Source organism: Leucoraja erinacea, chromosome 11, assembly GCF_028641065.1.
Source record: "Leucoraja erinacea ecotype New England chromosome 11, Leri_hhj_1, whole genome shotgun sequence".
NCBI lineage: Eukaryota > Metazoa > Chordata > Chondrichthyes > Rajiformes > Rajidae > Leucoraja > Leucoraja erinaceus.
The window spans coordinates 55,123,972-55,149,335 of NC_073387.1; the positions used below are offsets into that span (position 1 = coordinate 55,123,972).

Consider the following 25,364-nt stretch of genomic DNA (forward strand, 5'->3'; position numbering starts at 1 on the left):
TTGGTTTCCGCAAATAGTCCCTAGTGTATAGGATAGAACTAGTGTGTAGGGATAGACGCAAAATGCCTGAGTAACTCAGCGGGTCAGGTAGCATCTCTGGAGAAAAGGAATGGGTAACATTTCAGGTCAGAACCGCTCTTCAGACAACATTCTGTACTGGGATAGCAGGTCGAAGTAGACTTGGTGGGCTGATGGTCTTGTTTCCATGCTGGATCTCTAAACTAAACTAAAGCAAATTTGGTTAAGTCACAATTTTCTTTCAGCTAGCCAGCTTCTTGAAACAGCCTTCCATTAAAACTGCACACAAAAATGCAATGGCATTCCAAAATGCTTACAGCTTTCAAAAGAATGCACTTCAAAAGAACTAAGCAACAGAGGCTAATGTGCAAATATATATATTTTTAAATGGTTCATCAACAATCACACAGATATGTTAGCAACAGGTCGAGGATATGAAAGCAGGAGAAAAGCAGAAGACATTAAATTAACTGACTTAAGGATGGCATGGTCATGAAATGGCCAGAACGCACAGCCACAAACCACATGAGTATGAAGTTGTTTATGTTTGATATGAAGAATTGAGAGCCAATAACATTAAGGTTGCAGAGTGCTTGCACAAAAATAAACCGTTTTAACACAAGATAGCATCAGTGAAACTTCAGACTAACGTTTTTGGTTTCATGCCACATGTGTACGAATTGAGGGATAAATATCAGCCTAGCAATGAGATTCGATGACAAATCTATCCATGATCCAAAGAGTCAGGGCCCCGTCTGGATGGCCAATTATCAAGAATGGTCTCAGAGGTCTTTTATTGTAACATGTACCAATTAAAGTAGTACAGTGATATACAAATTACCATGCAGCCAAACAGCTACATTCAAGTTAACATAAGCATCCACCACAGCAAATTCCTCACATTCCTCAAGGGCCTGTGCTACTTACGCGATTTCTTCGGCGACTTGCTAGCACCGGTCATAATCGCAGCAGGTCGCCGAAAATCTTCAAAATGTTGAAATTCCAGCGGTGAGCAGAAAAGGCTACGACTATTTGGGCGACTACTCACGACTATACAGGCGTTGCCGCTGTATTTTCACCTTTTTTTAAATTTTCCGGCGGCCTGCTGCGACTATGATGGTGCTGGCAAGTCGCCGAAAAAAATCGCGTTGGGGGACAGGCCCTTCACGGTGATGGAAGGCAAAAATAGTTTCATGTCATAGTCATAAAGTCATGGAATGTCTCAAATTTGTTTGGTCCAATTCAAAAAATTAGAGATCAACTTTGTGTCGTAATTCTACTGTTGTGCCTATTCTATCACAGGGGGCAGGAGAGAAATGTAAATGACATTATAACTCAGATTCAAATTCTAGGGTGGTGAATCAGTGGAATTCATTGCAACAGGTGGAGGCCAAGTCAATGGATATTTTTCAAGGTGGAGATTGACAGGTGTCACATATTACGGGGAGAAGGTAGGACAATGGGGTCGAGGAAATGATATATCAGCCATGATTGAATGGCGGAGTAGACTTGACGGGCTGAATGGCCTAATTCTTTCCTTATCTGGAAATCGTGTGACTTTTCACCTTCTGCCAGTTAGTGCATAGGCTCTGGCTGTGTGCTCACATTTCCTCACACATCCTGAAGGTTTGCAAGATGATGGGATAATTGACCTTTGCAAATTGTGTTACAAGAGTGATAGAATCAAGGAAGTTTTGGGAAATAATAAAATGGGAGATTCGTATAGAGTAAGTGTAAAGGGATGTTTGATGATGTGGGTTTAATGTGCTGAAAGTCCAGTTTGTGCTGTGTTATTCTAAAATGTTGGCAGATGGTGAACATAATGATGAATAAAATAGAAAACAATTTTACATTTCGAGCATGTAAAATTACCAAATTAAAGGAACAAATAATTAATGCGAAAATACAGCAAGCAATTATTCAACAAGGTGCACATCAGCTTTCTTTGCAGGTACCTTGTAGTATATTGGCATGGTAATAAGGCCAAAGGTGAGGAGGCACTTTGGAGTACAGTTTAACTATTCACCCGAGGAAGAGTGCTTGTTTTAGAAGGTTGTATCATAAGATCATACGCGATAGGAGCAGAATTAGGACATTCGGCCCATCAAGTCCACTCCGCCATTCAATCATGGCTGATCTATCTCTCCTTCCAAACCCCATTCTCCTGCCTTCTTCCCATAACCATCAACACCTGTACTAATCAAGAATCTATCTATCTCTGCCTTAAATATATCCACCTCCACAGCCTTCTGTGGCAAAGAATTCAACAGATTCACCACCCTGACTAAAAAAAATTCCTCCCCATGTCCTTCCTAAAACAATGTTCTTTAATTTTGAGACAATGACTTCCAGTCTTAAGACTCTCCCACTAGTGGAAACATGCTCTCCACATCCACTCTATCCAAGCCTTTCATTATTCTGTACGTTTCAATGAGATTCTTCTATATTCCAGCCAGTACAGGCATAGTGCCATCAAACGTTCATCATATGTTAACCTATTCGTTCCTGGGATCATTCTTGCAAACCTCCTCTGGACCTGCTCCAGAGCCTTCCTCAGATACTGTGCCCAAAATTGCTCACAATATTCCAAATGCGGCCTGATAGAGCCTCAGCATTACATCCCTGTTTTTGTATGCAAGCCCTCTTGAAATAAATGCTAGCATTGCGTTTGCTTTCTTTACTACCGATCCGACTTGCAGATTAACTTTTTGTGAATCTTGCACAAGCACTCCCAGGTCCCTTTGCACCTCTGATTTCCGGAGTCGCTCCCCATTTAGAAAATAATCTATGCCTTTATTCCTACAACCAAAATGCACGACTTCACACTTTGCTACACTGTATTCCATCTGCCACTTCTCTGCCCACTCTCCTAACCTATCCAAATCCTTCTGCAGATTCCCTGCTTTTTCTACCACCCGCCCTTCCACATATTTTCGTATCAACCGCACACTTGGTCACAAAGCCTTCAATCCCCTCAACCAAATTATTAATATACAACGTGAAGAGCACCGATCCCTGTGGAACTCCGCTAGTCACTGGTAGCCAACCAGAAAAAGCCCATTATTGCCACTCTTTGCCTTCTGCCATCCAGTCAACCTGATATCCATGTTAGTATGTGCATTTTAATACCATGGGCACTCATCTTCCTTATCATCATATGTTCACCCTAATTTTTGAGATAAGGGGGCTGCCCAGTGAAATGAAACAAAACGGGGCTATATTCCCTCTATTCTCTGCAATTAAGATTTATAGAAAATAGACACAAAAAGCTGGAGTAACTCAGCGGGACAGGCAACATTTCTCGAGAAGGAATGGGTGACGTTTCGGGGTCGAGACCCTTCAGACTGGTTAGAGATACGGGAAAATTACGAATTATACTTTTTTGTCGAATTGGATCTCAAGGTGAATGTTGTGGTACATCTCACACTGTTGTAGAACTGAGACTTTCACCTTGGTACATCTCACACTGTTAAAGATCTGTAATTATTCACTGAGTGAGTTTCTATTCAGGGGGTGAACTAAGAGTTACAGTGGTTTTTTTTAAATGAAAGCGAGGGAGGTATTTCAGGAGGCACCTATAAAGATCTTCCAGGTTTAGGGAAGTCCACGAGAGAAATTGGCACCCAAACCCGAGTTTAAACCTTCTGTGAAGGGCTGCCTCTGGACTTTCACCTTGAGAATGTTTTTTTAAATGGAGAGGGTTAAAGATCTTTAATTATTCACCCCCGAGTGGTATTAGTGAAGTTTCTATTACAGGGGGACTAAAATAATTAAGGAATGATGGAATTGGGCCAAGAAATAGCTTTGGCCAGATCAATCATGATTTTAATAATAATAATAATAATAATAAATCTTTATTGTCATTGTACAAGACAACAACATTTTGTTGGAGCAGTCCTCCAGCTGCACAGGAATACGAGTATAAAAATACGTTTAAAAAGAACTATTAAAAAATTAGACTATAAACATATAGGAGTATGGGCGGGTGTGTGTGAGAGAGGGGGGGGGATCAGTGTGGGAGGGGGATAGAGTTCAGTAGTGTCACAGCTCTATGGTAGAAGCTGTTTTTTAGTCTTGTCGTGCAGGCGCTCAGTGTCCTGTATCGTCTTCCCGAGGGCAGGGGGGTGAAGAGGCAGTGTCCAGGGTGTGTGCTGTCTCTAATGATGCCCTCGACCCTCCGGATGCAGCGGGTCCGGTAGATGTCCTCCAGTCTGGGGAGCTGGGTGCCAGTGATCCTCTCAGCAGTCTTAATGACGCGTTCATTAACATTGTTGAACAGAAAAGCTGACTTGTGACCATATCATTTTCTGATTTGAAATCTCAAGCTAATCTATATTAAGTTAGTGGAAAGTACACAAAATTGCTGGAGAAACTCAGCGGGTGCAGCAGCATCTATGGAGCGAAGAAAATAGGCGACGTTTCGGGCCGAAACCCTTCTTCAGACTGTTAAGTTAGTGGAAATGCTGTCCAAGCCATTCCCCACTCTTCTCTTTATTCAATCCGTAACATGAAACTGCGTTAGGTGTAAATCCATTCTGCAATCCGTTGATCTGCAATCTTACATCAGCGATCAGCCAGCTTTTCTCAACTGCCGTTGACAAGTAATAAGCCAATACATTTAAGAGTATGTGGTGCATAGGTTTAGAAATGAAAGCGAGGAGCCAGGTATTTCAGGAGGCACCTATAATTATGTCCTTCCAGGTTGTAGGGAAGTCCACGAGAGAAAGATGGCACCCAAACCCTTGCCTTTAAACCTTCTGGTTAAGGGCTGCCTCTGGACTGAACCATTCCCGTGCCGAGGGGTTTGATAGTTAGGATGGCCCGACCCTTGAGAGCCGCCACAAGTAATATTTAACCAAATGTTTTTTTTGTACAAGGCTGGACACTTTTGAATATAAAAGGCAAGATTGAGAGTGTAACAAACTTGATAAACTAAATGATTCAGCATTTTATTTAAATGTAGCATTTGACAATCAAAGTTCTGATGTAAAAGTAAGAGATGCCTGTTTATGAACATCAAAAAGACTTTGTTGTAAGCATACCAAAGCAGATGTACACGCTTATTATTTCTCAATTCTGCCTTTAAATATGATGTTTGGAAATAGCCACACTTTAGGCATTTTAAGAGAGTTTCAAGTGCATCACTAATCAGAACAGTGGATGGTTTTATTTCCATGACAAAAGCTGTCATTCACATTGTGTGTGAAATGCTCTGCAGCTGTAAACTAGAGTAGCATACAGTGTACCTCCATAATATTTGGGACAAAGACCCATCATTTATTTATTTGCCTCTGTACGCCACAATTTGAGATTCGTAATAGAAAAAAAAACCACATGTGGTTAAAGTGCACAGTGTCAGATTTTAATAAAGGCAATTTTTATGCATTTTGGTTTCACCATGTCAAAATTACAGCAGCGTTTATACATAGTCCACCCCATTTCAGGGCACCATAACGTTTGGGACACAGCAATGTCATGTACATGAAAGTAGTCATGTTTAGGATTTTGTTGCATATCCTTTGAATGCAATGACTGCTTGAAGACTGCGATTCATGGACATCACCAGTTTGCCGGATGATGCTCTGCCAGTCCTGTATTACAGCCATCTTTAGCTTATGCTTGTTTTAGGGGCTAGTCCCCTTCAGCTTTCTCTTCAGCATATAAAAGATTTTGGGATTTGTCAAAGGTCATTCGAGAAAAAAAAAACTTAGCGCTATATAAACTGTATAAATTATTAACTACTCTACCAATGAATTAATGTAGAATTCTGTCAACTCAATAGCTTCCTTTCTTGTTCTGCTGTTCACTCAGTACTTACACAGTCCCAGTTCTAGTTCAGTTCATTAATCTGCAATTATGAGATATTCAAAAAGTTAAAGAATTTATTATTTTCATTTAATCCTTAATGTGTTTGCTACTGGAAAAAGAACATTTTACTTGTGTTTGAAACATTTTCTTATCTTTACTCATAATTTATGTGTAAATATATATTTAATCTGAGGCAGGTAGCGACTGTATCAGTGTGATGCGAGCTGATGCTTTACCCACAGGCGGTGTGAATGTACCGTGAAGGCAGGGGTCAGCAACCTTCGGCCCATGGGCCTGATCCGGCCCGTAACCCAAAATCATCCGGCCCGCTGGCGTATTTATTTAGTGACTAGAATGTTGTTTTGCCATCAGTGGGACCTTGTCCAGAGTTGTCCCAGTGCTCAGGCAAGGCAACTCTCTGGGATGGTTTTACATTGTGAAGTTCACCGAGTTATTGATCAGAGTGAACACCCGCTCCCGTGGATACGTCTCACTGTGGAGTTTGTCACAGACGGATTCCACCACCTGTTGGTCAATAATTGGATCGATCTCCTGAACTAGTGGCCGAGGATCTAGCGGCGTGTGTTCTTTCCGAACTGAACTCACTGTGGAATGCATCCATTGAGAGCGCCACTCTGCTGCCAGATTCTAAGTTGTCCGTGCCTTCCCTCTGGAACTCCCCTCGTCCCCATCAGATGCCGAGTTCCCAGAGCCCTGGTTAAACGCGGCCAGTCACGGTTAAGTCTGTGAAACCGGCCCCATCTGAGACGGCGGGCAGGATTAACGAAAGAAAGGACCATTCCGCCTACTGTAGCGGGTGGCTGTTCGGAAGGAGTGTGAGACAGAGAGAGAGTGGAGGAGTGTGGGGCAAGATTTAATTTCTAGTGGCATGCAAATGATGGACCCACAAAGGTTGACACCGCAACAGCAGTAGCGAGAGCCTGTTTCAGTTTGTTTATTTTCAGCTGTTAAAAAACACAAAAACAAAAACAAAAAGCACCGCACTTACTGCCGATCTTACATACTGCCATTGATAAAGTTACATTGCAAACCGCAAGGAATGAACAAATCCAAATATATCACAGAAAACTGTAAAAGTTTGTTTGCCAAAGTTTGTACCAGTCACACCAATCACTTCAATGAGCGTATAACTGTTATACCAGTGTCTCAAACTAACTGCTGCGTTCAGTAGACAAAATATTGATTAAAGCAGTTAGTTTGAGACACTGGTTTAACGGTTATACCCTCCGAAGCATAAGGCAATAAAACACCGAAGCACAAGGCAATAATACCAACAAAATCATGGTAGTTTTGTACAAATAAACCATATATACACACCTAGTTAATAGTTTTGAAAGCAGTGTTTTTTTTACCTCGAAGAAGCAAAACTGGAAAATACGGATTAAACACAGGTCTGTATACATGCAGCAGCTCAGCTGGTGAGAATGTTTATCGCAAATGACCTATGACCTGGGCACGCACAGTTGAAATACCAAACTCGCTTATCAAGAGTGTTTTATTGTCATGTGTCCCAGATATGACAATGAAATTCTGACTTTCAGGTCGGGCGATTGCCTTGGCCACTCAAGAATTGCATTTTTTAACTTTGGAAAAAACCTCCTTTGTTGCTTTAGCTGTATGTTTGGGATCATTGTCTTGCTGTTGAATGAACTGCCGGTCAATGAGTTTGGGGCATTTGTTGGAATTTGAGCAGATAGGATGCGTCTATACACTTCAGAATACGTTATGCCACTACCATCAGCAGTTGTATCGTCAATGAAGATAAGCGAGCCAGTACCTTCAGCAGCCATCCATTCCCAGGCCATAACACCCCCACCACCGTGTTTCACAGATGAGGAGGTATGCTTTGGATCTTGGGCAGTTCCTTCTCTCTTCCATACTTTGCTCTTGCCATCACTCTGATATAAATTAATCTTCATCTCATTTGACCACAAGACCTATGATTGCTCTTTTAAGTACTTGGCAATCTGTAACCTGGCCATCCTATTTTTGCTGCTAACCAGTGGTTTGCATCTTGCAGTGTAGCCTCTGTATTTCTGTTCATAAAGCCTTCTGCGGACAGTGGTCATTGACAAATCCACACCTGACTCCTGAAGAGTGATTCTGATCTGTCGGACAGGCTGCGTTTGGGGATTTTTTTAAACTATAGAGAGAATTCTTCTGCCATCAGCTGTGGATGTCTTGCTTGGCCTGCCAGTCCCATTGCGATGAGTAAGCTCACCAGTGCTCTCTTTCTTCTTAATAATAATAGTAATAATAATACTTTATTGTCATTGTAAATATATACAACAAAATTTCAGGCGCACTGCCCGAGCGGAGCTCCAACGTATCATATAAATAACGACGATGAAACCAGTCAAAACGGCAAGAAAAATGTTGCCAAATCAGAATGTGCAATATTTCACAGTATAGTGTTATAGCAGTACAAAATATTGGCTATGGGGGGGTGTGTATTCAGTGTAGAGTTCAGAATGGTGATGGCCTTGGGGTCGAAACTGTTTGTTAATCTTGTGGTGTGTGAATTGATGGACTTGTACCACTTTCCTGAGGGCAGAAGGGCAAACAAGTGATATGCGGGATGAGATGAGTCCTTTAGGATGCGTTATGCCTTTTGCAGGCAACGAGAGCTATAGATCTTTTCCAGGGCGGGCAGATGTGTGTCGGCGATCTTCTGGCTGCGTTGATGACTCTCTGCTGAGCCTCCTTGTCAGCCGCACATGTGTCAGGACACTCTCTACAGAGCAACGGTAGAATGACACTAGCAGCTGTTGTGGCAAGTTGACTTTCCTGAGTGACCTTCGGAAGTAAAGCTCAATGTTTAAGAAAGAACTGCAGATGCTGGAGAAATCGAAGGTAGAAAAAAAATGCTGGAGAAACTCAGCGTGTGAGGCAGCATCTATGGAGCGAATGAATGGCTGACGTTTCGGGTCGAGACCCTTCTTCAGAAGAAGGGTCTCGATCCGAAACGTCACCCATTCCTTCGCTCCATAGATGCTGCCTCACCCGCTGAGTTTCTCCAGCATTTTGGTCTACCTTAGGAAGTAAAGCTGTTGTTGAGTCTTCTTTACCAGGGAGAGCGTGATAGTTGACCACCTGAGATCTGCTGAGATGTGGGTGCCCAGGAACCTGAAACTGGAGACTCTGTCCACTCTTTCTTCATTTAAGTGCAGTGGGGTATAATCACCCTGCTTTTTCCTGGTCAATGATGAGCTCTTTTGTTTTCTTGGTATTGAGTGCTAAGTTGTTTTCTGAGCACCGGCCTATTAACCTCTGTACCTCCTCCCTGTAAGCCGACTCATTGCCCTCAGTGATCAGCCCCGCCACTGTGGTGTCATCTCCAAATTTAATGATGGTGTTCGTGCTGTGGGTCAGTAAGCACTCATACGTATAGAGAGAGTAGAGGAGGGGGCTCAGCACACAGCCTTGTGGAGCTCCTGTGCCGAGTGTCTGAGTGGAGGAGTGGTGGGGTCCCATCCTGACTGACTGCGGCCGGTCCGTTAAGAAGTCCCTAATCCAAAGGCAGATGTTGTGTTCGAAGCCTAGATCGGACAGCTTGGAGACCAGTCTACTGGGTATGATTGTGTTGAATCCAGACCTGTAATCAACAAATAGTAGTGGTGCCTCTGCTCCCCGTTGTTCTCGGCGGAGCAGTACAGTACGGAGGGCAGTGGCAATGGCGTCATCTGTTGATCTGTTTGCTCTGAATGCATATTGGTGTGGGTCCAGGATTGATGGGAGAGCGGCCTTGATGTGCTTAAGAACCAATCTCTCCAGGCACTTCATGGTTATTAGTGTTAGTGCAACCGGCATGCAGTCGTTGTGGCAGGTTGTGGCTGCCTGCTTCGGAACGGGCACTCTTTCCGATGTTTTTAGGCATGTGGGGACCATGCATAGTGCCAGGGATTGATTGGAAATGTTTGTAAATATGTCAGTTAACTCATCAGCACCCGCCCTGTCTGAGAACCCGTCCTGGGACGGAATCAGTCTGCCTTCCGTATGTTAACATTCCGGAGTGTGTGTGTGTGTGACATCAGCAGTCTGTATCATGAGTGTCTGGCTGTTGGGAGTTGGAGCTGGAGTAGTGGGCATGACTGTCGCTCTCCTCTCATGGCAGCCAAAGAAGTGGTTGAGCTGTTCTGCCAGAGAGGCACTGTTGCTGGCAGATGAGTTGGTATTGTTTTTGCAGTTGATGTGCCGTATACCTTGCCTTACGCGACGGGAGTATTGTTGAAGTGACTCTCGATCCTTCCCTTACAGGCTGCTTTAGCGTTCCTGATGCCCCACTTCAGGTCGGACCTGGCCGCAATATACAGCTCTGTGTTGCAGCACCGAAAAGCTATAATGCGGGCTTCTAAAAGTAGTCGGCCGCCTTTGCTCATCCATGGTTTGTTCCAAACAGTTGATTTTGATGTTGCAAACAGTTGATTTTGGTAAGCCTGAGGTTTGGCTGATGTCTCTAACAGTTTTATTCTTGTTTCTCACTTATAATGGCTTCTTTGACTTTCATTGGCACAACTCTGGTGCTCGTGTTGATAAACAGCAATAAAAGTTTCCAAAGATGATGGGAAGACTAGGTGCTGAGAGCTCTCTTCTACCTGCATTAAGGAGGCATTTAAACACACCTGAACATTTACAAACACCTGTGAAGCCATGCGTCCCAAACATTATGGTGCCCTGAAATGGGGGGGGGGGGCTATGTATAAACGCTACTGCAACTTCTACATGGTGAAACAAAAATGTATAAAAATACCCTTTAACAAAATCTGACAATGTGTACTTTAACTTTCTATTACAAATCTCAAATTGTGGAGTACAGAGGCAAATAAATAAATGATGGGCCTTTTCCCGAACATTATGGAGAGCACTGTAGACACCAATCATGGCAAAGACCTTTCTTTTTCTAACATTTGTACAAAGACCTGTTTTATGAATTTAGTCACAGAAGCGCAAAATTATTAGACACATCTTGTGATCAACTGTTCAACAGAATATCCTTCCACACCGGGGAAACTAAATGCAGATAAGATAACCAAGATGTCAACCCCTCAAATGTTGTGCATTGGTAGATTTTTGATATTTTTTGCTCATCAAAAAGATATTTCTCACATTCTAACTCATTATTGCCCTTCACAAAACATTCAGCATACTTTCCATTCAGAGAAACTCATCTTTCTCAACAAACCTTTAGTTTGAACATTAACGTTAGCCCTTGGTATCATTCTGTTCCCATTAAGGTGAGAGCTGCCAGTAACACGAGCTAATATCCAAACCAGGAGGAAGCAAATAGCATACAATGGGATAGAAAAAAAACAACAAGCGAGTGGATAAGGTGGTGACTGAATCCATATAATTATGAAAATGTGAGGATGTTCAGTGTTTTGACCTCTGCAACCAAGGAGAACTCCCTTGGAGTTCTTGCATTGCAGTCCAACTAGTGTGATTTTGGAACTGATAAGATGCTCAATAAAAGCAATGAGACATTTAATATTTTGTGAGGCACCAATAAAATAAGTGTCATGGGGTAGTTTCCACTGGCTGGGAAGTTTAGAACGCCCCAACTTATGCAAGGGGTATGTTCCGTAAACCATTACATGAATCAGATTTTACTCGTCGAAAACACCTTAAAACTAGGTAGAATAAAATGCAGATGCTGGTTAATATACAAAATGATGCAAAGTGCTGAAGTAACTCAGCAGGTCAGGCAGCATCTCTGGAAAACATGGATAGGCGACATTTTTGGGTTGGAACCCATCGGTGGCCCAATTCTGCTGTTACTCCAGCATTTTGCATTGTATAACCTTAAAATCACTGCTGCAGCCTCCTCCTTCTCCCATCGCTTTGTCCACTCTGTCAGATGTCAGCGACTCGGCCGGGAGTTGGTTTCCTCCGCCTCCCTTGATCTCACTTGCCTTCCCAGCGTTGCATCGACAGTGGCTGAAACTGGAAGTGCTGCAAGCCCAGTTGACGCTTTATATACTTATGAAGCTGATGGGAAGTCCTTCATCCTCCCATTGCAATAACAATTGTTTTCATCAGTGCGAGTTTATGCAAACCACCTATGATGCAAGTCGGGGATTGCCTATACGGTCTCAGAATTAGAGACTGTATAGTATATACTGGCTGTATAGAATGGAGCCAAGACAAAGTCAAAGGCAAACTCTGACGAAGGGTCTTGACTGAAAATGTCACTCATTTCTTCTCTCCAGAGATGTTGCCTGTCCCTCAGAGTTACACCAGCATTTTGTCTATCTTGACCCACGACAAAGCTTCCTTCCAAATCTGCGCAGTTCTACACATTCTGGATCTTGAGCTCTTAAGCATATTCAAAGGTGAAATTAATACGATTTTTGAAAACACAACTCGCTGTATCTTTTGCAGAAGGTCAAAGGCCCATAAAATTTATTCCAACTGCCATTTAAATTCTTAAACTGATGCCAAACAAAGAAGAGGTGACGCTTCGGAGGATAATGAAAGATGGAGTTTGGGAAGTGACAATAGAGCCAAATGAAGGCACTACCAGCAAAATGGGAACAAAGCAAGGGGAAGATAAACTGATGGTCCGTGTTGGAAAAGCTGCCTGTTGAGCCAAAGACTGTGAAACAATACGCAGATATGTTATACCAGTGACAAATAAATTGAGACAGCGGCATAATATTTTGATGAAAAGCTAAATATGACATGAAGAGAAATAGCAGGAAATATTCAGCAAGTCAGGCTGCATCTGCAAGCAAGCTTAAGGTCGTAGTCTTCATGAGAATAGGCAGATGATCTATCACTGACCTGAAACATTACCTCGGCTTCTTTCTTCATACACATCACCCAACTTTGTGCATTTCCAGCATGTTCTGCTTTTACTTTGTATGGAAATTATATTTATATTAGAAAAATAATTGATTGATTTTCTTTTTTATGTCTTGCTTGCAGTTTACACTGCTGGCTTGAACTTTGCAGTTAGAATCAAGAGTTGTACAGTGCTGAAACAGACTCTTCGACCCAACACGGCCATGCCAACCAAGTTGCCGAATTAGAAACGCACATAACAGTTTCCAGCCCTCGAACAAGCGAATCAACTCAATAGATCATTGCCAATAGATCAGCTCCACATAAACGGCCATCTCCCATTATATTCAACTCAACTGATCAGTACCGCATCTCAAGAGCATAGCAACTGTTTATGCACAACGACAAAAACCTTCGATCCATAAATCCTGCCGCACCACCCGCTGAGTTTCTCCAACACTTTTGTCTACCTTAATTTTCCAGCATCTGCAGTTCCTTCTTAAACACAAAGGTAAAGAAAAAACGCAACCGTATCTGGAACTGCATCATCCATCATTTACAAAATGACATTTAAGAAAAACCAATTGAAGAATTGATAAATAGCATAAGATGTAATATTTCAATGATATTATATTGAATTTGCTTGCAATATCATCGCATCACAATTGATATCTGCAGATATCCTGTTGGACAACAACCACAAAGTATCTCATAAACTGTGATCAGAAGCAATCCATCGTGAGAGATTTATATTTTTCAAAGCCGATTAAAAATTAACTTGGTACAAGGAAACATCTGCTAAATTAGAAAGTTCAAAGAGCCATCTTTTAAAAAAAACTTTTGAAACATTCACTAGAGTTCATGTCTTCAAGAAAAATTGGGGAAAAAACAGCAGTTAGTGGTATGAATAAGGTCAAGCATCTTGTTCACTAAAAGAAAATCACCGGAGTAGTGTGGACACATGTAGCACCTTCAATACGTTCAAGCAGGCAGAGGAAAACGATAAAAGGTAATAACATTTGGTTAATTGATCTCATAAGAGTCAATAATCTAAAATATTAACTGTTTTCTGCCCACAGACAATTATCCTGCAAGTGCTTTAAGTGTGCTTTTATTTCAGGCTCCCAGGATTTGCAGTACTTTGCTTTTACATTGATCTCAGCTGATATAGGTCACAGTTTGTGCTAACCCACCACACAAAATTGTCAAGTGGATGAGCTATTAATAGGAACCCACATTTTCTGGAACCCAGCTCATTACAATTCATTTGCAAACAATACTTTCTTCCATGTAAAATGTATATAAAAACAAACTTAAAGCGTCAGATTCACCTCTTTGATATTAAAATGTTTAAAATGTGACAATGTTTCTGGCAGAAAGAACATTTGTAGAATGATCCCACAACCTATAGGGACAGACCACAACCTTAATTTTATTTGCGAATTGTAAGATTGCTGCGTAGACATCTTGAATTGTAGCATTTTTCAGTCTTCTGACAAATATCTTTCACTTGACGATATTTTATCAAAAGCTTTTTCCCCCAAAAAGCAATACTAAGCGGGCAGGCTTCCTACATTATGTTTTCCTCTGGTTACTTAACTCATTTAAAATTAGCAGTACTCAAAGTAAAACAATGAATGTAATGAGCATACGCTGAGCGCTTGACAGCACTGCGCCTATACTCGCTGGAGTTTAAAGGTTGAGGGGGGGGGGGGGGGGGGGGGGAAGGGGGGGGGGGGATATCCTTGAAACTTACAAAATAATTAAAGGCATAGAGTGGTTGTGGAAAGGATGTTTCCACTGGTGGGAGTCTAGGACCAGAGGTCATGGCCTCAGCCATGACTGAATGGCAGAGGAGACTTGTTGGGCCGAATGGATTAATTCTACTCCTATAACTTGTGAGTGTAAATTAAATAAGCACATTGATATGTGTGTTAATAGTTTTTTGTAATCTTCAACCTGATTAATGTGGATTAGATTCAGAGCATCAGCCCCAAACTAAAATAGGAATTTGATTACTGTGTATTTTCCAGCTGGGCTACCCAATTTTTTAATTTGATATTAAATAACCGACATTTCTACAAGCAAGGATTACAGGTAGAGAGGATTACTGTAGATTTTTCTTCTAGTTATATTTTGCAATGTTCTACATAGAGCTTAAAGTGATTTTCAAAAAAGGCAGCTAGCTACCTGGTACTAATCAAGATGAAATATAGGAATGATAAGGCAAACCACCAGAACAAAGTACAATGGCGGACATTTAAATTCTATGGTACATTACTAACTAGGCACACACTGCATCCCTAAGCATAGAACATTGAAATCTATTTCCAATTTGGACACAATATTACACTGAAAATTGCATGTTTGATTTCCATTGTGGCTGCATTATGCAAGACAGGTTGCACAGACTAGTCTGGCAGAGCGATTGCATTTTTAGATGCTTCAGTTGATGGGTCAGGGTTGAAGGAAAGAGGAAAGAAAGCACAACTGATGGAGTTTTTTGAGAATAGGAAACCATATTGGTAGGTAACGTTAAGATAGAGCTCTTAAAGATAGTGGAGTCAGGGGATATGGCGAGAAGGCAGGAACAGGGGTACTGATTGGGGATGATCAGCCATGATCATATTGAATGTGCGGTGCTGGCTCGAAGGACCGAATGGCCTACTCCTGCACCTATTGTCTAAACAGATGAGATGTTTTAACCAACCACAACTCAGTGGTGTCACTATTCTGAAGGCTATTGGTTCAATTAAAAGCCCATTGGAGAATCGCGAACAGGAGCCATAAATATCCCAACAGCAGGATGCGATAGCAATGGGCGACAGTTTTTGTAACTATAAACTTGCAGCCAATGGTGATTTATGTGGGTTAGTTTATGACCTGCTGCTGTTTGTAAAAGCAATATGGACATAAAAATCTGCCCATGTAGAAATGCAAAGTAATGCACTTGGGGAGGAACAGAACAGCAAAGACCCTTAAAAAGGTACATCCGATTAGTGCTGCTCCAATTCAAATCAACCTTCTCATAAACTAACCTCTTCATCGCAGAAATCAACTTTCATTTCAATACAACCAGTAATGTTTTCACAAAGACATTCCGCAAAATGCATGCAAGACATCTGTAGTCAGTCTGCATCACCTGAAGCTGCCAGGCAACATGGTTGCTGGCTGATAATAGAAAGCGTTTTAATAGATTATCTACAAGGGGTGCAGAATCTTCAAGTCTCTAAGGGGTTTTCACATAATGTATGACATCACACTACTTTATTAGCCTTTGCAAAGTCCAACAGTGTCAGGCCTCTTTCAAAGATGGGAGAAACACTGGCCCTCCCTTCAAAATAGTAGTAAACAGTGATAAAGAACGCATTTCAAAAAACAAGAAAAACATTTAAAGTGAACAAATTAACAATATCAGATGACAAGTTATGAGTTTTCATTCATGCAGTCAACTTCAACTAATTACAACACAGCTTTGTACAAACAATGGGAACTATTTTACTACATACTGATTTGGTGTTAGAATGATTTTTTTTTTTAAGTGGCCATGTTAAGGATCAACAAGCTTTACTGTTTCTTGTACAAAACTCTAAGCCTCAGGTAAAAATGGCCCAAGGGTATATTAGAGCTATATATAAAACAGTAATGTCCTACCCTGTTCTTAAAGGAAAGCATTTTATAACAAAAGGTTCAATTGTACAATATAATAGTTTTAGGATTTATTAAAGATTTCAAAAGCTTTAAGGAATTGAGGCAATTGAAGACATGTGAGTATTGTGGAATTAACAATGCTGTTTAAAAAGTTTGTTCTCAAGAATCCACTCTCTATCCTGTATTCAGATTTTATGTGCATCATCATCTTGGCTCACATTGCAGATGCGATACCGCACAAATAAAAACTTAATGATAATACTGTACATTCAAAAATGTCCCTTGATAACAAAACTAATAGCTATCGAATGTTCCATCAATTTAGGTAATTCCAAGATACTTCAGTGCATTAGTAAAATGCAAAGGGCATTTTGTAGTTTATCCTACCAGACGTTAATACTCCCTTAGAATACAAAAGTTTCATTTCTCATTTCAAACCTAATTCGAAACCAGGTACAACTAATTGAACTGTAGATGTTGATCACACTACTCATCTGCTAAACCAAGACGAATAGATAGAACCAAGATAAATCCAGCATTTGCTTCAGATGAAGAAAATGGATCCCAGTTAAATCAGTGGCTTGCCTAGATAAACCACGTCCGAGTTCGAGAGATCCCATTTTGTTATTGGCACATTAACACATTTCACAATGAACAACCTTCCGCATAAAAAATATATTTTGCAAATAATAACCAAGGCGAACTTAAAGGGGAAAAAAAAAGGTTCAATTCCTACGTGCATCTTCTTCCTCCAAGAGGAAAAAAAAAGAGCTTGGTTGATATCTCCTATTGCTGCCAACAATCCTGACGCTTGACAGACATCTTTATTAATGGATTTGTAGTTCTTCTCGGCTCTACTTAATAGAGTTATTGGTCGGGGGAAGACAACTCCTCCCGGGATGCCAAGTGCTGTTAAAACGCAGAGCCACTTTCTTCCACACCGGCTTTTGAACAAAAGGGTTCGGCCGACGTGACGTCGCATTTACTAGAAATGTTTTCAGGGAGGAAAAAAAGGAAACCAATACTAATTTTCATTCGCCATCTAATTCACCGGAAAGCAAAAGGCTGGAGGAAAAAAAAAGTGGAAATCCCCTTTACAATAATCGGTCTGGATTAAATAAAAAGTAAAATCCAACACCCTTACATCGATTCTCAGCGTTGGGGTGGGTTGTTTTTGAAAGGGGGTAGGAATCAGATGGATTATTATAAGAATTTTTAAAAGGGGGTGAGGGAGGGTTAAGAGTGAGGCCTCGGCCCCTCGTTAAACGAGCGGCCGGGCGGCGGCGTCTCCAGCCCGGGGGAGTCTGACACGACAGGTCGGGGGGGAAGCAGAAGAAGCCGCTTGCTTACCTTCAGTGCTGTCCCAGGCCCCGAGCCATCTTGCACATCCACGCAACTGGAAGAGGGGGATTACAGGGCCGGCCAGGAGAGGAGAGGGGAGGGGAAGACAAGCCGGCGGCTCCCTTGCCCTACCGCCACCTCAGATGCACCGCCGCCTCCGCCGCCTCTGCTGTTGCTGCCGCCGCCGCCGTCGTCGTCGTCGTCTCCCCCCGCCGCCGTCGCCGGCCGTCCACGCCCATCGAACCGATCGCGGTGCAAACAAATATTTACAGACGTGCTTGTAAGGTGGGAGTGTTTTTTTTTTTTCAGGAAATAAAACCAGAGTGTGGAAGTCGGCGTGGAGCTGGAGCAGGAGCGGCGGTAATCAGGCGGACGCCATTTTAGGAACCCCCCTCCCCTCCCCTCCCCTCCCTGAGCCCGAACAGCTGGTAACCAGGGAGGGGTCACGTGACGTACTCTTGGCCCAGGAGCGGGAGGGAGGGACCCGGCTCGTCACCGCTCCATATACGGAGCGAGATGGCGAGAGCGGACCACGTCACCGCCCCATATACGGAAGGAGGTGGGGGCGGAGCACCTGGCAGCTCCATATACGGAAGGCGATCACGTGACCGCTCCATATACGGAAGGAGGCGGGGGCAGATCCAGGATACGGAGCAACGTGACAGCTCCATATACGGAAGGAGGTGGGGGCGGATCAACTGGACCGCTTCATACACGGGGACCGATCAGGAAACGAGCACGTGACCGCTCCATATATGGAGAGAGGGCCCAGAGAGACACAGCGTCACTGCACCAGGGGGATACCTGAGGAGGGAAAGCTGTGTGGGACACAAATCTCTCCAAGACTCTTATACTGACTATTTGCAAAGCACTTTCCGCCCTGAAATCACCGTCAAAACTCTTAGGGGTGGGCCCTGTCATACTTTTGGAAAAACAAATGACTTTTCCACCGATTTATGACTATGCATGCACGTAAATATATTTATATATTGCTCATATTATATGTCGCTCTTCTAGGGAGATGCCAACTGCATTTCGTTGACTCTGTACTGTACACTGCACAATGACAATTTGAATCCGGATCTGAATTTAGGTGCACACACCTAATACAATTAAAACAAAATAAATTAATCAACACTTAGTCCATAATTCAATTTTTATTTTCTGTACAGGCGCAACAGAGGTATCCTGAAAGTAATAACTGCAGTTGTTTGCCCAAAAGCTTTTGTGAAGTGACAGTTATAAAAACAGTATTCCAATTTAGAAAGGGAGCCTTTTTCTGGCATATATAAATTCCACATTTTCCACAGCCAAGTGAGATTGCAATTGCATTCAAAGATTGAGGATTTTGTGAAGAGTCCATTGTGGAAATTGTACCCAAGCTGGAATAACTCAGCAGGTCAGGCAATATTTGGAGAACATGAATAGATGACTGTAGGAAGGAACTGCAGATGCTGGTTTAAACCGAAGACAGACACAAAAAACTGGAGTAACTCAGGCAGCATTTCTGGAGAGAAGGAATGGGTGACATTTCAATCTGAAGAAACCATCACCCGGGTATTCCTTCTCTACGGAGATGCTGCCTGTCCCGCTGAATTACTCCAGCTTTGTGTCTATCTATGGATAGATTCAAGATAATTTATTGTCATGTGTTCCAGATAGGACAATGAAATTCTTGCTTTGCTTCAGGATATAGTAGGCATATAGAATATAGATAGGTGACTGTTCAGGCCGAGTCTCTTGTTTTTACATATTTTTTTGGAAAAGATTCTTGTTGAATGATAAATAATTATCTTAACATGAAATTTAATTTGTTTCACCAAAACAGGCAAGTCATGCACCGACAAAAAATAGGTTTGTAGCAAGTAATGTAAATACACATTATATAAATTATATAAGCAGCATTACCAGCATTATTACTAGCTTTGTCAAGATTTTACATTGAAATGTTTACCCTTTTTCTAGCATAGTATGAATATAACCATATAACAATTACAGCACGGAAACAGGCCATCTCAGCCCTACACTTTTTTTCCCTTAGTCCCACCTGCCTGCACTCATACCCATAACCCTCCATTCCCTTCTCATCCATATGCCCATCCAATATATTTTTAAATGATACCAACGAACCTGCTTCCACCACTTCCACTGGAAGCTCATTCCACACCGCTACCATATATTATTTGAGGTTTCTTTTCTCTCCAATTTCAAGGCCATAAATACGTTTTGTGCTTTTATAAGGAAAATTTGTTTTCAGGGCACATTTTCCATGGTCAAGTGAGGTAGCACTTGCATTCAAAAATTAGATTTTGTGATAGTTCATTGTGGAAATTGTACTCCAAAACGGCTAGAAAACTCTCTTCTTTTAGTATCTAATTAATCTTGAGACAATAAACATAAAAGATACTTAAAGTTGGACACTCATCCTGGTGCATTATGCATAGGTCTGCATATATTCCCAATGTTGCAAGCACAGCATGATAATAGCAAGAGAATATTATTTGTTTAAGAAGGAACTGCAGATGCTGGAAAATCGAAGGTACACGAAAATGCTGGAGAAACTCAGCGGGTGCAACAGCATCTATGGAGCGACGAAACGTTGCCTATTTCCTTCGCTCCATAGATGCTGCTGCACCCGCTGAGTTTCTCCAGCATTTTTGTGCACCTTAGAGAATATTATTTGTCAGCTGTTGCTTGAGCGACTAAGGGTTTGACTTAAAAAGAGTAAAGCTACTATAATAAAGTGGGGTCAAGGAAAGAGCGTTCACGTCGCACCTGTTTCCACCACGCACGAGAAGCGCAAGACAGACACCATTGCGTGCAGATGCGGAGAAGTGCGTCAGCTCTGTCTGAACAACTTCTAATCTTGTGTGTGGAATCAATAAGAAGATAAAGTATAATTCACAATTTTTGTTTTGACTAGAACTCTTATCGTCATCTTCACAGTTGACATATATTACATTCCTGTTCACAAATGTATTGAATTCTATACTGGCAATGTGAAAAAAATCTGCCTGGGCCATAAAGTCAGGGAGGTCAAATGTCAATTGACCTCGAAAACAAAACTAAAAAGGAGAAGTTACATCAGTGGGATTAACAACATTCACATTTCCCCTCATAAATGCCACTCAATAAATCAGCTTGAATTGAGGTTAGCTTCAAGAGAATTACCATGAACAAGTCTAAATGAGTATCGCTCAAAATTTCCAGGAAATCGTTTGTAAGCACATTTCTACACACAAGACAATATTTATTACACTGAATGCAATCTTAAGATTAACTTTGAGAATTAAAAGTTATTCTTTCCACATGTCAGTTTCTTGTGTAATCAGTTATTAATAATTATTTCACTGGATGCATTAACATCCATCCATTCCACTGATGTAACTTCAGCCTTATAGTTGTGTTACCCATTCTTACTTGACATTTAATCTCTTCCCGTCTTTATTGCAATGGCAATAAAGGCTGCAAACTTCTACTCTTTGATTATGACCGTTATTGGTGTGATATTTTTTGTTTCTTGTCCACTCAAAGTGCTTTTAATATTCAATATTTAGTGTGGAGAGTTTATCTTGTATGAAATGGGTGAACCAGACGAGTCTGTACTCATTGAAATTACAGGAAAGAGAGGTGACCACATTGACACATACTGGAAAAATGTTGAGGAAGTATCCTCTTGAGAGTCTCGGACCAGAAGACAGAATCTCAAATCTTTTGTCCACCTAAGGAAGTGAGAGTCTTAGGAATATACTAACTGTAAATAAAGTCTGGAAACTGAAAAGACATACGTCCTGAAGCAAGCTTAGGTATCTCACAGCAAAAATCACGCCAAAGTTGTATCTATGATAAAATAGAGCTTGAGGGCAAGAAGCTTAGGTTTGAAACTAATGTTGTAAAAGACAATAACAAAGATATGAAGACATGGTTACTAAAATGGACTGGGAACATAGATGAGATGGTAGTCTATCAGTGGGAGATATTTAAAGAAAGACTTAATTCTCAACATTGATACTTTATTTTGAGCAATTAAGGCCCTACAAGAGAGAAGTATGATCAGTGGTTAGCCAAAGCACCGGGCCAAACAAAGGCCAAAATTAGCAGCAGGTGAGAAAATCGATAAATTATAAAGAGGATAAAAATAAATTGAGACAGCAAACTGAAAAAAACAAAACAAAAACAGCAAAAGTAAGAGCAGCAGAATTAACTGATCCCTTAGAGAATGATGTTGGGGAATTTGTAATGGGAAATAAGAAAATGGCTGAGCGAACAAATATTTTGTTACCTGTTTTCACCATAGACGACACTAAAACATCCCAAACAATAATAGATCCAGAGCAAAAATGATGCAGGAACTTAAAACAAACCAGCAGAGGAAAATAACTAAGCAAGACACAAAAGGCCGGAGTAACTCAGCGGGACAGGCAGTACCTCTGGAATGAAGGAATGGGTGACGTTTCAGTTTGACACCCTTCTTCAGGCTGGTTAGGAATAAGGGAAATTAGAGATATGGATAATGATGTGGAGAGAAAAAGAACAATGAAATAAGCTAATGGAAATAAAGGCTGTCAAGTCTCTCGGCTAAGTCATAAGAAATAGTAGAATTAGGCCATTCAGCCCATCAAGTCTACTCCGCCATTCAATCGTGGCTGATCTGCCTCTCTCTCCTAACCCCTTCTCCCCATAACCTCTGACACCCGTACTAATCAAGAAGATAGGGTCTTAAATGAAGTAGCCAGAGAATGTATTCATTGTGATAGTTCAAACTTCATACCCTTGAAATGTTCAGGAAGACATCTCCAGAGTGTGAATGTCTAGAAAACACAAATGCAATCTCCCCCATTCAAGAAGACTACGTTAGTCTGTTTAATATTTGTCACTGTGGAAATGCTGGAATTCAGCAGGTGAATGGTCGTTTAGAAAATATTAAATGTATTATTTATTGGAGAGAGCAAATAGATTACAAAAACAGGGATGTAATGCTGAGACTTTATAAGAGATAGTCAGACAGTGAAGTATTGAGAGCAATTTTGGGCACCATATCTGAGGAAGGATGTGCTGGCGCTGGAGAGAATCCAGAAGAGGTTTACAAAAATGGTCCCAGGAATGAGTAGGTTAACATATGCTGAACGTTTGACAGCACTGGGCCTCTACACGCTGGAGTTTAGATGGATGAGGGGGGACTTTATTGAAACTTTCTGAATAGTGAAAGGCCTGGATAGAGTGGATGTGGAAAATATGTTTCTACTAGTGGGAGTGTATAGGACTAAAGAAATTCCTCCTCATCTCCTTCCAAAAGCAACATCATTTTATTCTAAGGGTGGTTTTATTCTGTGGAATTCATTGCTACAGAAGGCTGTGGAGACCAAGTCAATGGATATTTCTTAGGCAGAGATAGATAGATTCTTGATTAGTACGGGTGTCGGGGTTATGGGGAGAAGGCAGGAGAATGGGGTCGAGAGGGGAAGATAGATTAGCCATGATTGAATGGCGGAGTAGATTTGTTGGGCCGAATGATCTAATTCAGCACCCATCACTTATGAACTTACGCAACAGGATCAAGTAACAGTTTCCAATTAATCTACCAACTTGCACGTCATTAAGATGTGGGAACGAAAACTGAAGCACCGGAAGGAAACCCACAAAACCACATGGAGAAGTTCAACTCTACGTGTAGAGAACCCAAGGTTAGGATTGAACTGGTGTTTGCTGACGTTGCGAGGCAGTGACTCCACAAACTGTAGATAGACACAAAACTGGAGTAACTCAGCGGGACAGGCAGCATTTCTGGCGAGAAGGAATGGGTGACGTTTCAGGTCGAGATCCTTCTTCTCGACCCAATAGGTCACCCATTCCTTCTTTTAATGTCTACCTTCAGGTTTAAACCAACATCTGCAGTTCCTTCCGACATTCATACAAAACATAGAAAATAGGTGCAGGAGTAGGCCATTCGGCCCTTCGAGCCTGCACTGTTCATTCAATATGATCATGGCTGATCATCCAACTCAGTATCCCATCCCTGCCTTCTCTCCATACCCCCTGATCCCTTTAGCCACAAGGGCCACATCTAACTCCCTCTTAAATATAGCCAATGAACTGTGGCCTCAACTACCTTCTGTGGCAGAGAATTCCACAGATTCACCACTCTGTGTAAAAAATTATTTTCTCATCCCGACCCTAAAAGACTTCGCTCTTATCCTTAAGCTGTGACCCCTTGTTCTGGACTTCCCCAACATCGGGAATAATCTTCCTGCATCTAGCCTGTCCAACCCCTTAAGAATTTTGTAAGTTTCTATAAGATCCCCCCTCAATCTTCTAAATTCTAGCGTGTACAAGCCGAGTCTATCCAGTCTTTCTTCATATGAAAGCACTGACATCCCAGGAGTCTGGTGAACCGTCTCTGTACTCCCTCTATGGCAAGAATGTCTGCATCTAGCCTGTCCAACTCCTCTGCAAGCCTTGTCCACTGTGATGAGGAGGAAGATGGCTGAACTTTATTGCCTTCCCTCAGTGGGAACGTTGATTCCGCTGTGGGGGGGGGGGGGGGGGGGGGATGTTTATGCTAAACTCTATCGTGTATTGTGTTCTTTTTTATTCGTATGGCTGTATGGTAACTCAAATCTCACTGTACCAATTGGTGCATGTGTCAATAAAAGTAACATACTTGATATCACTATTTTGATTGCAATCACAAATCTTCTGCTAGCTGGCAGAAGTTTAGGAGCAAACCCCCCTCTCACAGTAAGCATCTCTGGTGAAATCTCACTTTCACATAATTGTGCTGAAAGATATTTTGTGCCAAATTTCTGCCTGCATTTTTAACCCTTCACTTTTGATGACCCACACCATCCTGGCCACACACTCATCTCCCTGCTACCTTCAAGTAGACTGTACAGGAGCCTGAAGACTGCAACAACCAGGTTCAGGAACAGCTACTTCCCCACAGCCATCAGGCTATTAAACCTGGCTAGGACAAAACTTTGAACATTAATAACCCATTATCTGTCATTTTGCACTTTATCAGTTTATTTATTAATGTGTTTTGTAGTAAATGCCTATTATGTTCTGTTGTGCTGAAGCAAAGCAAGAATTTCATTGTCCTATCAGGGACACATGACAATAAACTTGAACTTGAACTTGTGCACAAGCAAAATTGATCAGTCGATTCTCGTGTTCACATTGACGGCCAATTGGGAAGAATGTGTAAATTCTGCAATTGATATCTATTATTGGCATGGAGTTCCACCAAAGATGATAAAGAATTTAAAACGAATGTTCCACGTGGCCTTTCAGAATCTTTTAGAAAAAATAGCTTTAAAAATCCGTCAAAACTTAAAAACACTCTGATCATCTCACTTGTTACAGATGGATACAAAATGCTGGAGTAACTCAGCGGGGCAGGCAGCGTCTCTGGATGGAAGGAATGCGTGATGCTTCGGGTCGAGACCCTTCAGACCGAGTCAGGAGAGAGGGAGATACAGAGATAAGGAAGTGCAGGGTGTGAAAACAAGTCAATGGGGACGGTGATAAAGGAAAATGTAGAACATACAGAGATAAGGAAGATGGATCCACGATCTTTTTCACAATTGATGATAAATTTAAATATATAGACAAACACTTTAAACATTTGACGTAGACATTTTGACAAGGAGCTGCAGACGCTGGTTTATAAATAAACGTGCTGGAAAAAGTCAGAGGGTTAGCAGCATCTCTGGAGAACATGGATAATGATGTTTTGGGTCGATACC

General features: G+C 41.7%; 1 protein-coding gene across 4 annotated transcripts in view; it reads right to left on the bottom strand.

Moving 5' to 3' along the window:
* Positions 1-18,016, bottom strand: part of aff4 (AF4/FMR2 family, member 4) — an 84,402-nt gene extending 66,386 nt beyond the window's left edge. For all 4 annotated transcript variants that reach the window (XM_055643325.1, XM_055643324.1, XM_055643322.1 and 1 more), the window contains exon 1: positions 17,629-18,016. The gene's annotated coding sequence lies outside the window, so the exon portion shown is untranslated. The remainder of the gene's footprint in view (positions 1-17,628) is intronic.
* Positions 18,017-25,364: the final 7,348 nt, after the last annotated feature.